General features: G+C 40.0%; 1 protein-coding gene across 1 annotated transcript in view; it reads right to left on the bottom strand.

Moving 5' to 3' along the window:
* Polr2H (DNA-directed RNA polymerases I, II, and III subunit Rpb8) overlaps nucleotides 1-12,996 on the bottom strand; it is a 154,497-nt gene that overhangs the window by 1,049 nt on the left and 140,452 nt on the right. The gene's annotated exons all lie outside the window — the stretch shown is intronic.

Raw genomic sequence — 12,996 nt, 5'->3', positions numbered from 1 at the left:
CAGCTTTGCGGAGTCAGATCTGAATCGCCTGCCTGATAATGCAAGACATGAGACCGACGTACCATTTCAAGAAACGAAAAGAGGGAAAGAGCGGAGTCAGGAGGAGCTAATTCCAAATAAACACAAGTCACTCCGTCTTTTATGGAACCAGAAGATGGCATTAAAACGGACTGTTCCAACAATTACCATTAACATTACTGTTGCATCAGTTATTCCCGTCGTTGTCCTGGTGACGTCAACGCAAGTGATGCAGCGTTAGAAACTTCACTGTACCCCAAAGAGTAAACACATTGCCAATATTTTAGCAACCTCCACTCCATGCCTCAGGAATCCGAAGAAGTCTCTACCCTTCGGGTCGTCCGACAGATATTTTTCGTATCTTCCCCATCGCCATAAAGCAATGTACAGGTTAGGATTAGGAAGGAGGTGGACGTTCAGATTTCCCTTTCTACTGCGTTAACCTTTTAAAGTACAATGGTAATAATACGAACCACCTGGCTTAAAATTCAACATGTCTGTATTTTGTCTAGATTTTACATATGTGTACAACTCGTGTGAATCTCAAAAACAAGGATTATTTTCTTAAACAGCATTAACCAACTAATCTCTGTAATGGAGATGCGTTGTGATTTGAGGTGGGAACCGAATATTTAAATAAAATTTAGATAAGCTTCGTAATTCAGTGGGTCGACAGAGGGACCGGTGCACTATAATCCTGGTTCCTGGGCCCGCCCGCCCACAATCTGCACTCCTACGTGAATCTGACACTGTCCTGCCGACTTACGCACGGCCCATGGTATGCGACGCCTCATCCATACCCGATTTAAAAGCGGCTTGGAAGCAACGGATCAGGCTCAATCTAACACAGGCAATTATGACCTCAAATGAGATTTGAAGCTCTCACCGCGGTGAAAATTCCAATATTGACCCTCTGAGTGCAAACGCCAGGTGACTTTCATTATATCAAACTTCAGCCCTAAAGATGAAGACAGCGCGCTCCTCCGAAACGTTGCTACCCACAAGACCAACACTGACAAAACCTCAACTGTTCGACATTTCCCAACTTCTTCAGACAAACAAATTTCAAGTTCCATGATAAATGTTCACGGCTGTTGTGCGAAATACTGAGGTGGTAACGATATTAGCGCACTGTAAGGCAAGACCCTGAAATGACTACAAAACCTTTGTACCGTCGCATGGGAGGTGCGAACTTCTGGGATGGACTCGACATTAGCGCAGTTTAATAAGATAAGACTATGAACTTTTGAAAGGTTATAAATGTGCATCTTTTGTTGTTGTTTATGCAAAATGTAAAATAAAATTACCTCCGTACACAATTTATACCTAGCTTTAACTACACGCCAGAAATTCAACATTAACAATTTATTAACGTAATCTGAATCCATAATCATCCAGTAAAATCTAGTTACCTTACGTCAAAACAAGTCCAACAGTTGTAATCAGCTTTTGAAATTTCATTTACCATTACAAAACGCGCAGTGATTCAGAATTCAAGTACGCTGTAGTGTGAGATGCCAACACAAACATGGCGGTGACCATGGTTTCCGACTGTATTGAAAATAGCCAGACAATTTTACTTTACAAAGATACATGCCATAGTCTCATCGGTTGTAACGGTGAAAGTGCGGTTGTAAAAAGAATGCATGCCACTTATTCACATGTATATTATCTATTAGTACCACTCACAAATAAATATTAATTAGGTTTTGCCAAACGTCATCTTCAAGTTAAAACTTACGTTGCTAAACAAATGTAATGCGCCAACTTTTAATAAACGTAAAATACTTCAATTGGAACTATTCCGGTTTAAATTTTATATAACTGCATTGGTAATGTAATGAATGACGTATCCTGTATGTTATGACACATTCAATGTATAAACGTGTCTCCATGAACACCAAACACTAAAGTCTGAAAACAAACCGGTATGCAGATGGTACGGAAATAAGCGTACTTTAAGTTTGGCCTCTTGATCCCTATAGAAAACATTAGACATTTCTTTATATGGTGCCAGTATAAATTTCACACACAACTAATTAATCACACAGAAGTCGTGAGTAACCAAGTTCTTCGGTTCCAATGCGTTGTCCTTCCTCCAGCTGTCTTCAGTTTCCACAACACAACTCCCACTCCTCTTCTCATACTTCCCCTCATGCGCACGTCAGCGGCCACAACTAAACAATCAGGCAGTACTTAGCATCAGTCGCCAATGAGTTTCTTCCACTTGAATCTCGGATTTCAGCTTCGATTTTCCGGGAAGAAATTCTTGAAAATACCAATACTGTTGAGAAGGGACGGGTCACAAGGGCAGTGAGGATAGTGGCAGTGACTCATGCTACACAACCAGCTAACCACACTGCCACTGTGCCCTGCCCAACGTAGCATGATGCATCGGCGATGAACTGCGAAAATAAACGGAGAAGTGCGCAGATTTGGCAGGAAGATAAAGGAAATCGCATCCAACACTGACGCAAAAGTTTGACCTGCGTAAATCCCAGGGCCTTAAAACCCATAAAAAATAACGGGAAAATAGAGATTTACAAAAAAAGTCAGTCGAGGGAAATAACTGTTTCTGAAAACAAAAAGATATCCACATGCCCACAAACAATTCGGAGGCAAAATGGCGAATTTATGAACGTTAAATCAGGTGATACGAAAATCTTCTGTCCCACAGAGTTGAGGCAGTTCGAAAACATTGGTATTTAGTTAATTACATTCTCACCATTGTATCTACTGTCAAAAGCACCTCCGGGCAGGTTCTTATTGAAACTTTCAGCGTGTTAATTAATAGAAGCCTACCATACTACCGCATCCAGAGTCATATCATTTCCAGCCACATTTTCGCACACAACTTTTTCAACATCAATTGTAGCATCATTCACCCATTTACGCTTAGATACCCCCACCCCTTGAGGTGTGACAAAAATTTTGTATGTACTTCTCGTTTCCTCCATTGTACGACGGTTAACATAATACCTGTAAATTTAAACGAACTATTCATGTCACATCAGCTACTTTAAATGTACTTTAAATTAATACAAGAGCTGGCATGAAAATTGCAAATAACAAAATTATAATCTGAAACGGTTCCATTTTTCCCATTGGGACACCTCACAAACGAAAATAGGATAACTTACTGCGGCCATAAGAACTTGACATTGTGACAGGTGTTCAAAAAATTCGGAACTTCTTTAAAATGTAAGAAAACATCCCGTACTGTTCCAATGACACAGGAAAGTACCAATGTATCTCCGTCATAAGGAGAATATCTCAGGTCTAATCTTTGCACCCCCAAAATCCACTACTTTAACAGTAACTATTCTCTCCCTTTTACACATTTAACTGTACAGAAGATTCTATCTTATATAACCTATTATACAATGTTAGATTCTTTGGATGAGGGCCGGGTGGCTGTAAGGCTTGGCAAACAGAAGCACGTAGGACACACATCCGTAAGCTGAGCGGTCCAAGGCAATGCGGACACACCGACTGCTGTAAAATTATTTACATATCACAAAGAATACATCCACTTCAATTACAGTCTTTTACACACGCCTCGTTATAAGCCAAACGGCTTATTCTCGAAATTGTTCCGTTTTCGAGTTGATCGTTGTCCAAAACGGATCAAGGGACCAGCATTCACATGGGCCAAAGACCTATTGTTTCGGCTATGTAGGACTGGTAAGGGGCTGGTCCACCAGGGTTACATTTCCACTGTTTCCAGACCAGATGTGAGGCCCACTGTGGTACTTCCCCTAATGTGGTGCTCAGACACGAATTTCTTTGCACCTTAAATATACCACTTGGTTGAAATATCAAACTTATAAAGTTGTGGCTATCATAATTTTTAAAATTCGAGGAAGGAGAGGGTACAGGATGACCAATTAACCATCAGGCTCACTAAATCATGTTCCAGCGAGTTTCTCAAGGTGGAGATGTCCAGCAGACCAACAAGGACATGTTTACGAGGTCTGAAGTCTAACGTGACAGGTAACCATCACGATTACGTTCAATCAGTTCAGGATTATTGTCAGAGAGCAAGAGAAAACTGCAAGTCTCGGATACAAATCCAGACCAAGAAACTTACTGTGTTCATAAACCTCGCCATTGGGCCCCGTACTGAGCCTATTCTATAACGAAATTTATCATTATTCTCCCATCTTTTATCAGGTCAGTGCTCTGTTCGCAAAGGGCTTCACTCTGTTTTCGAATCCCGCTGGGGGGCAAGGGTGTCCGCGTTTTTCTGTGTAGTTAAAGGCCCTGCGATATGTCCACCCAGCCCGGGCAGGAAGAGATACTAAATCTTTAGGAGTGAAGACGGAAGGTGCATTTTATAATATAAGGCAGTGGTTCTCATAGGGTGTGCGACGAGATAAGAATCACCGTGCTGCGCCATTAACTTCTGCATGCATAATACGAGTGCATTATTTTAAATTTCTGGACAAACATGTCGACAATTTATACAGATTTATACCACAGGCAAAGTCGTCAACACCTCCGGGCCGTTCTCGACCACGTACTTAACATAATATAAACCAAATATTTCGCACAAGTGTGTTCCTTTATAAAGTAAAAATAAACTATCTGCACAATATTTGCGTTTGTTGCTGCTACAACACGTAAATTCTATATCAAATCTAAAACTTCTTGACGATGATGAAGAGTCAATTGAATAAAAATTTTCTTGGATATTATCCATCGTCTAGTAAATATAAAACGTAAAACGACGTTTCGGAGATGAGACTCTATCTCCGTATTCAGGTTCCTACACAGTTGGGCCCACTAGATAGAGCTAATCCCTATCTCCGGAGATAGGGATTAGCTCTATCTAGAGTCCCATCTCCGAAACGTCGTTTTACGTTTTATATTTACTAGACGATGGATAATATCCAAGAAATTTTTTATTCAATTGACGTAAATTCTATCTGACCACTCAAGCGTAAAGCTTCAATACGCTCAAATGGCCTAATAAGCATCTTTCATTTTAAGGAATGCCCCGGGGTAGGACTCGCCCCTCCCCCCCAACCCCGTATAACCAAAGATAAGCTCCATACCCACCGACGATGAGGCTCAAATTTCCAAAAATGTAACGTAGCAAGCCGCAGGTGTTAAAAGATCGGGAAACACTGACCTTAGGAGTCAGCACACACAAATCTGCGCTTTTAGCCAGTGTGGTGGCCATACTGGTTATCTTGGCACACCCGTTACCATTATCCTGCCTGACCCCGATTCCAACTCGCTACGTTACTAAAATGTCTCAGCTCTAAGCCAATTGGCAAAACAAGTTCTGGAAGCGCCAAGATGACGAAGTGTGGACATGTGCCCGGTCGGCGGGATGTTACGCACGGCATCTGATGCAATTACGCATCAAAGGTCGGCAATTCGCGATGCAGGTGTTAAGTGCAGCCAGGCTAAGGCCTGTAATAGTCGCTCGGGGTATTTTCAATATCCAGACTCAGTCTATAATTTATCTCTTCCCATGATGACCTAGTTTTAATTCAAAGAAACTTCTTTTACTTTGTATGCTTCCACGGCGATGCGTAACTTCTACCACGGAAAACATGTTCTTCCAGTAATCTCCCCGAACACCAAAAACTCATAAATCCAGACTGTAAAAGTAAAGTAAAGATGTCCCCCTATACGCCGTGTAGGCGCTTGGGGGGAGTGGAGGTATAGCTCCTACTCATTCTTGACCTCGGCACTAGATGGGGGGTGAGTGGTCAGCATCACGCCCCGGCCGCCTTTACCCCCGGGAAAGGACCCCGGTACCCATTGTGAAGGAGGCTGGGTGGGCCCCAGAGGCTACAGGAAAAATACTCTGCCCACGTCGGGGATCGAACCCCGGTCGTCCAAAGACTGAGATGGGTAAATACTTGAAAGCGAACAAAGATACATGAAAATGAAATAGTCCCACTCTCAATAATTTTTGTTTTTAAGTTTATTCAACGGCGCTTTCTGACGTGAAATCGAACGATAATTGTGGGAAGAACGCAATTGGACTCGACTGTGGTTTGTGGAAGGCAATATCCCGACATTCGAGTGGAAGTGCCAAGGAAAACTGCGAAACACACTGACGTACATAGAATGTCATTTTGAAGCTAAAAATTCAGTCACCCCTGAGCATAACAAGTAAGCTGTGATGGAATATAGCAAAACACCAATTCTAAACCTCGGGACTATAAGGGAGTGTGTGATGAGCTTCCAGCGCCAGGGGACGTGGGTTCGATGGATAGGACACTAGCTGGGACCCAAAACCAGTCTTCACGCTGTAATGTAGAGACACAAAATCAGGTCCTCCAGATTCCTGCCACTAAATTTACCGACTTTAACTGCGTCGGTTCACTATTTTGGGATATTTCGGAAAATTAATTTCCTCGTCACAGTTTTAGACTAATTCAAAGACAACTGTCCTTGCCTTTCGTAGGATTCGAAGTTTTCATGGCGGCGAGTCTGATGATGGCTGTCTCCTATCCTTAGATTTGGTTAACTTTATTACTATAAATTTATTTTCTAACCAAATATTAATCACGAAACATTTGCTACGTTCGTCGTGGCGTTTGAGATGAGGGGAATGTGAATTGGGGAAGATAGAATTCACGATACTAAACCTGCACTACTTGAAGAGTTGATAATATGACGAAAGATTAAAAAAAAGATGCAGGGAATAAACCCAAAATATTATAATATATAAGAGGAGTACTCTGATTTTGAATGCCACCAACTTGCTACTCGTTGGATCTTACAGACTTTTCATAATTATTACGCTTACTTATTATTTGAAAATTAATGACAAGCACTACACACCCACATTTTACATTCTCCTGTAATACAAAGACCGACTTCTGTCATTCTTATATTATATTTATGACACTACTAGTTACCATGGCGATGGCTGCTTGTAAGTTACGTATAATCTCGGCAGCACAGAGGAAATTAGCATGACGTTAGATTGATTCTGTCTACAGATTTGAATATGAGGAAAGTTTATTTCAAAATGTTAAAATCTCGTTGAATAGCAAAAGGCCATTAGAAAAGAAAATTGATTAAAAATTTATGAAACCCAACACGCCATTGTAATAATAAGACCGAAAAACACGTTAATTTTGAAATAAAATATCAAAATAATCCTGATCTGCATTTTTATATGAAAGGGGTTTTATGATCACGAATTTGTTTGTTCAAAACCGTCAAGAAATTATTGCACCCATAAGACGACGCCATCTTCGTGTTTACTGCAGTAAGATCCTCAAATCCTATGCTGTGGCCATATTCTGAAACGTTTACGACAACGGATTAGTCAAAATATCCAAAGTATTTAGTAAGGGAACCAGTACCAATGCCGCATTGTTCACTGGAATAGGCTGATTTGGCCGTTTTAGGACGCAGCTCAGTGTCACGACAGAACAAAAGTTTCAGGAAATAATAATTTCCAGAAGTATTTCGATGCATCGTAGAAATGTTAACATGTCTATACGAATCGAAAATCTGTTGTTATTTAACAAAAGTTGTCATGTATTTAGTTCTCCGTTTTGCAATGCTATGCAATGATACGTGAAATCTGTACATATGTAACAACTTTACTGAACCGATAATCTAACTACTGGGAATTACGAGTACGCCAAAGTTGTACAATTATTAATTTAAATTTACTCTTAATTCCTATACATAAGGCCTAAGTTAAAGCAGGCCTGTACAGAAACAAGCTGGTGCCATAAGCAATTTCCATAATTTCGTATAGGCCCTGCCCTGTTGCAATAAAACATTAGTTAAATTACATTCGCCATTACTATCACTTAACACAAAACGTTTTTTTTCGTCCTCCTATACAAATATTAAAATATATAAAAGGATATTTTTACCTACTGTTTTATATGAGTCTCTAAACATGGTCTCTTAGCGTAAGGAAAGATCACAGGCTGAGGTTCAGGAATAGGATGTTGAGGATAATGCTCTGGCCGCAGTGACAGGAAGCAACAGGATGGAGAAAAATGCATAATGTCTGGTCCTCTTCGATCACTGGGCAAAAGTTAATGTACTTTTAGGGAAATATAAAATAATTTGATGCACTACATGTATAAATTTATTAAACATACAAAGATACAATGAAACAGAATTAATGCAGTGCGTTTTATTACAAATATAACAACTCTTCCGAGCCCTTAAACATAAACACATTATTTAAATCATATTATCTAACAGTAGAACATAGGAATGAATCAAAACGTACACTCCACTTCACAAATCAACATAAAAGTAACATAATATACAACAAAATGTCGATATCGTTTGTATAAATGCTGTAAGACTTCATACGTACATGGAAAAATTATAAATACATTCTGATCTGTAAGAAACAATCAAAGATCACGCAACGCATTTGTATAAAACTGAAGCTAGGATCGACCCTGGGGGTCCATCAAACTTCATATTCAATTTTGTGATTTCAGGTTCTCAGGGTTCCGGTTGTGAGGATAACCGTCTTGTGGGACGCCACGCCATGTGGTCTAGAGGAAACTGACCGACCTGATTACCCTTGTGATGGAAGCAGTAAGCGCCTCTAAAACGTCTGTCAATTTCTACCAGACAACACGGTGCAAGATCCCAGAAGGCATCTTCATATTCAATGGTGACCAGGGTATAAAGCAGTCAGAGCGTGAAGCTGACCACTCACATCAGTTGAATGCAATAGGAAAGCGTTACTTCTACGGCCCCTTTACACCTATACGAAACTGTGCTAAGCACGGGGAAAAAGATGCCTTAACTGAGGCTATACGGATTCAATTATATTTGATTTTACTGCAAATGTTAGCACCAATGCTCTGTATTCAATCCCTTAATATAAGGCGCTGAGAGATCTTTGAAAAGATTTGTACAAAACTCAAGTATGTTCACGAATCATGTAACACATAGCCCTACTGCACATATAAACAATTTTCCACACATAAATACTCAAAACATTTCAAAAGAAAAAGCACTTGAAGAAATTTTAAATTTCAATAGACGAGATACATTCATCTCATTGTACAGGCATGAAGGTCACAGATATAACAAGGAAACTTTCCAAGAACAGGGCCAATTTGTGCAACCCATCTTGCACAAAAGAGCCAGTGGAAGAAATGGCATCAGACCTACCAATATACCAGAATCAAACGTTCCATCTCCTTAATTACTATAATTGTCAGAACCCGTAAGAGGTAAATGGTAAAAACACGCAAGTTCTTCGTTCAACAATTTTTCATTCAGTCCACAGAAGTTTTCATAAGATTCATTCGGCTCTCAGTACAAAATGAATAGTTTTAACCTTATTAGCTTCGTGTAGTAACGGATTAATCTAACGAGCGATAGATAGTCCATTGCGTAATGTGTCCTTCGGATCCGCGAAATTACATCTCATTTACGCGGTTCAGAATATTAGAATACTTAAAATTCGTAAATTCGTCTCTGCACGTGTATGAATCTTATGAGAACTCCTTATGCACATTACTTGCCACTTATCACAGATTTACATCCACGTTTCTCTCATCATACGTGATAATACTATACTGTTATTATCAGTACACATAATACTCACATGTGCACATACGTCTGTCTTACCCTCTATTTCTGTATGATATATCTTAACGCCATCTTTCCACCTTCTCCATTTCAATAAATGACCATTTTCAAGAATGTTTTCCAGCCAAATTCTGCATGCGTTCTACCTCATCCACCCTAGCTATAGGCAACATGCCCAGCGCAACGTAGCCTATCTAACAATAGTAGATGGCCTGCCTGAATCACATACTAACAAATAAAATAGTAAGAAGAAAAGTTGGACGAACAGAAGGGAAGGAAATGAAACAAACAGTCTGGACTAAAGAAAATAGAAAAGGAAACCACATCAAGCTGGTAGGTGTTCACAAACTAATATAAACAGCGTCTATATATAGGTCCAGAGTCATTAGTGGCCAACTGCAGCACTTCCAAACAGATTACAAAAGTCGGTAGCAGAAAGCAGACACAAGAACACCTCTCGACGATATATTTTTACAGAAATAAGAGACCATCATACGCAAACAAAGTTAACAAAATGTTTGAAGCCATTCGAATATTAACACATTTAAAGTGCAGCTGTTTATCAGCGATTTAAACAAATATCACCCAACACGTGTTTGACAAATTAAAATCAAAATCTCAATGTTTGCGTTTTCATCTTTACAAACTGAAAGATACAGTAACGTTTCGTATAAACCATGCCAACATATTCATCTCGGAATATAAGTTACATGTAATAATCCACAGGAAACAAAAAGTTATATTCCAGAATAAATAAGTTTTCGTAAGATTTGAGGTTTTCGCAGCGGTGAGTATGAAGATTTCATTTACATTCTGTCAAATATGGCCGAGTGTAAAAGGAGGAAGATGCTGCTACTTTAGAGCATCCCGTACTTAATTCATAAACGAGACTCTGAACACAGAGTCATGACAATATAAACCCAAACTTATGTCAAGAGAAAGCTATCGTTCTTTCAGAACGTAATAACCACGACATAGCCATAGTATCAAGAATGGAATAACTTCCACTAGCACTGAATGTCGTGATCCACTGGCTGCCATTCTTGCTTTGTTTTCTGAAGGTCTCGGGTTCAAACTCCGGCTCGGAGACAGCCCGTCCTGAAGAAAGGTCGACATCGTTTTCCTCAGTCCTGTCAAGAATACGCCCGGGATAGTTCCTAAAATTATGCCACAGTAGCTTCCTTCCACATCCTCGCCAATTCACTGATCACCTCATCATTCAAATCAGCATTAACCAATTGATAATGGACAAGTACTGTGATTTATGTGAGGTTGGACCTGAATATTTGAATGACTGATATGAACTTCGCGGTGCAAATGGTTAACAGCTGGCTTAAGTTATGTCATGGGGACGAGATTCAGCCATCGCAAACAGGCGAAAATAGCGAGTGTCTAAAGATAATGCCGTTTTAAAAACCTCTTTCGTAACACTGACAAGACGAAGTTATTTTCTTTGCAAGCACGTGTCCAAGTTTTAATGTGGGTGGAGGAAATAATACCATCTCGTTGTGACTCACCCGTTAACTCTACGGGCACACAATGTGCATGCCCACGGCCAGATGATTGCCCACATCCAACACCAAAATTGTGTGCGGACTGGTTTCATCGCCTACTCGCCCGTCCTTCAGTCTCCCGTGTTTGCTAACTTCACAAGCAAGGCACCGAAACAGTTTCGTATATCATGAATACATCTACTCATTTATTCACAACAGCAAAAGTACACAGGCCTATTCGTGACGTATTATGCAAACGCGTTCTGCGAAATTTTTCATACTTTACTGCACTTTTGACATATTCCATATACAATTATATTGCTGCAAAAATGAATGGACAATACAAATACAACATTGGAAGAAGAGATGTATTCATAACATATATAATGTCCAAAATCAATCGCTGAGTCCCTCCAACCCTGTTTCCTCCTAAATTACAATTACACGTACCCCTTGGAAAGCCAACCTCGAGAAAACGATACAGCTAGCCCAGATCTCCGAACCTCAGCAGGAGGTTTTAACAGAAGATGAGAGACAGATTACAGTAACCGAAACGTCGTTTTAAATTAAAACCAGGCATTATAACGAAAACTCTGAAGGCGTCCGCAACTGTGTCTTTTGATTTAACGACAGAAGTCTGAAACAGAAACGTAGTCAAACAAAGTTAGGAGCGCCCTGACCTCTACTTGAACATCATCTCAGCTTTCTAACGACATGCTTTAATCGAACGTGGGCCAATAAAATTACGCCGAACTACAGGACAGATTAGTCTGGACCTCAGTGACGCATGTCTTCGATTCGGGAGAAATCTGTTCTAGTCTCGGCCAGGGTACTGTCTATCCTAGCTTTCGTAGTTTTCCTCAGTCTGTCATAATTTGGAAGGCAAGCGAATTTTTACAAATACGAAAGATTACGTTTTATTTAAAAAAAAAACAGTGAGCTGAGAATTCGAGATTTTTTTTCAATATGCCGATCTCCGCAAAGCGACCGACGCCCGGTCTCCGCTCAATAAATAGAACTTTTCCATTACAGAAGTATCACTAAGGTAAGCGTTCACTTTAACACTATGTTCTTTTGGTCTCTTCTGAGCACAATGAACTACTGTCTCGGAGTTTTTGAGATCCCACTTGTGTAGTCAGGAAGACGGCCAGTGAATTTGGTCAGCCATCAGCAACGTCAGGCAGGCAGATCGAGTGTCTGTACTGGAATGTCGTACCAGATAGTGCATTTACAGGATTTCGAACTGCAGCTTTGTAAACGCGCCTCTGACACGCACTCCAGCCCTCACCACAACGGGGGCAAGAAGCCGTCCGTCAAGGGTCACCATGGAGCAGAACCCTATTTTCCCCCCAAAGGAATTATTTTACAGTCTCACTGGAACTAGACAAATTACTTCAAGGCAGGCACAAAATCTAATGCAATTTTACATATTTACTCTTATTACGAAATTGTTTCGATTTTCATTATTAATGTTAATCTTTTTCTGTGCTGCATCTGTGACTGGCTGTAAGATTTATAATTCAGCACAGTAATAACAAAGAAATTATTATATTATTATTACTGAAAATGGACAATTAATGTAGTTGAATTAATTTTTTTATAAAGCAATTAATACATGTTAATTGGAGCGTTCTATATTTCATTCACGATGTCTATGAAGTGAACTAAACAGAGAAAAAGCAGGTACCGACAATAGTGCCCACTCCCGGGGGGAAGACCCCTAACATCAGTTCAAGCCACATCTCAATTGCAAGAGAAGAAAACCTCAAACAGCTAGTACAGTACAACAGATTTTGAGGAATTCTTAAAGTGTTTTACTACTCACAATAGTCGGCTCATAATGAACTAAGCAGACCTATTTCACCTGTTATCCTCACTGCTTCGATCTTATTTATATCCACTCAATACACATCGTAAACGAAGTATA

Source organism: Zootermopsis nevadensis, unplaced genomic scaffold (genome assembly GCF_977971745.1).
Source record: "Zootermopsis nevadensis isolate Lab colony 2312 unplaced genomic scaffold, Znev_1.0 Znev_ptg000021l, whole genome shotgun sequence".
NCBI lineage: Eukaryota > Metazoa > Arthropoda > Insecta > Blattodea > Termopsidae > Zootermopsis > Zootermopsis nevadensis.
This window is presented reverse-complemented; position numbering and strand designations above follow the sequence as displayed.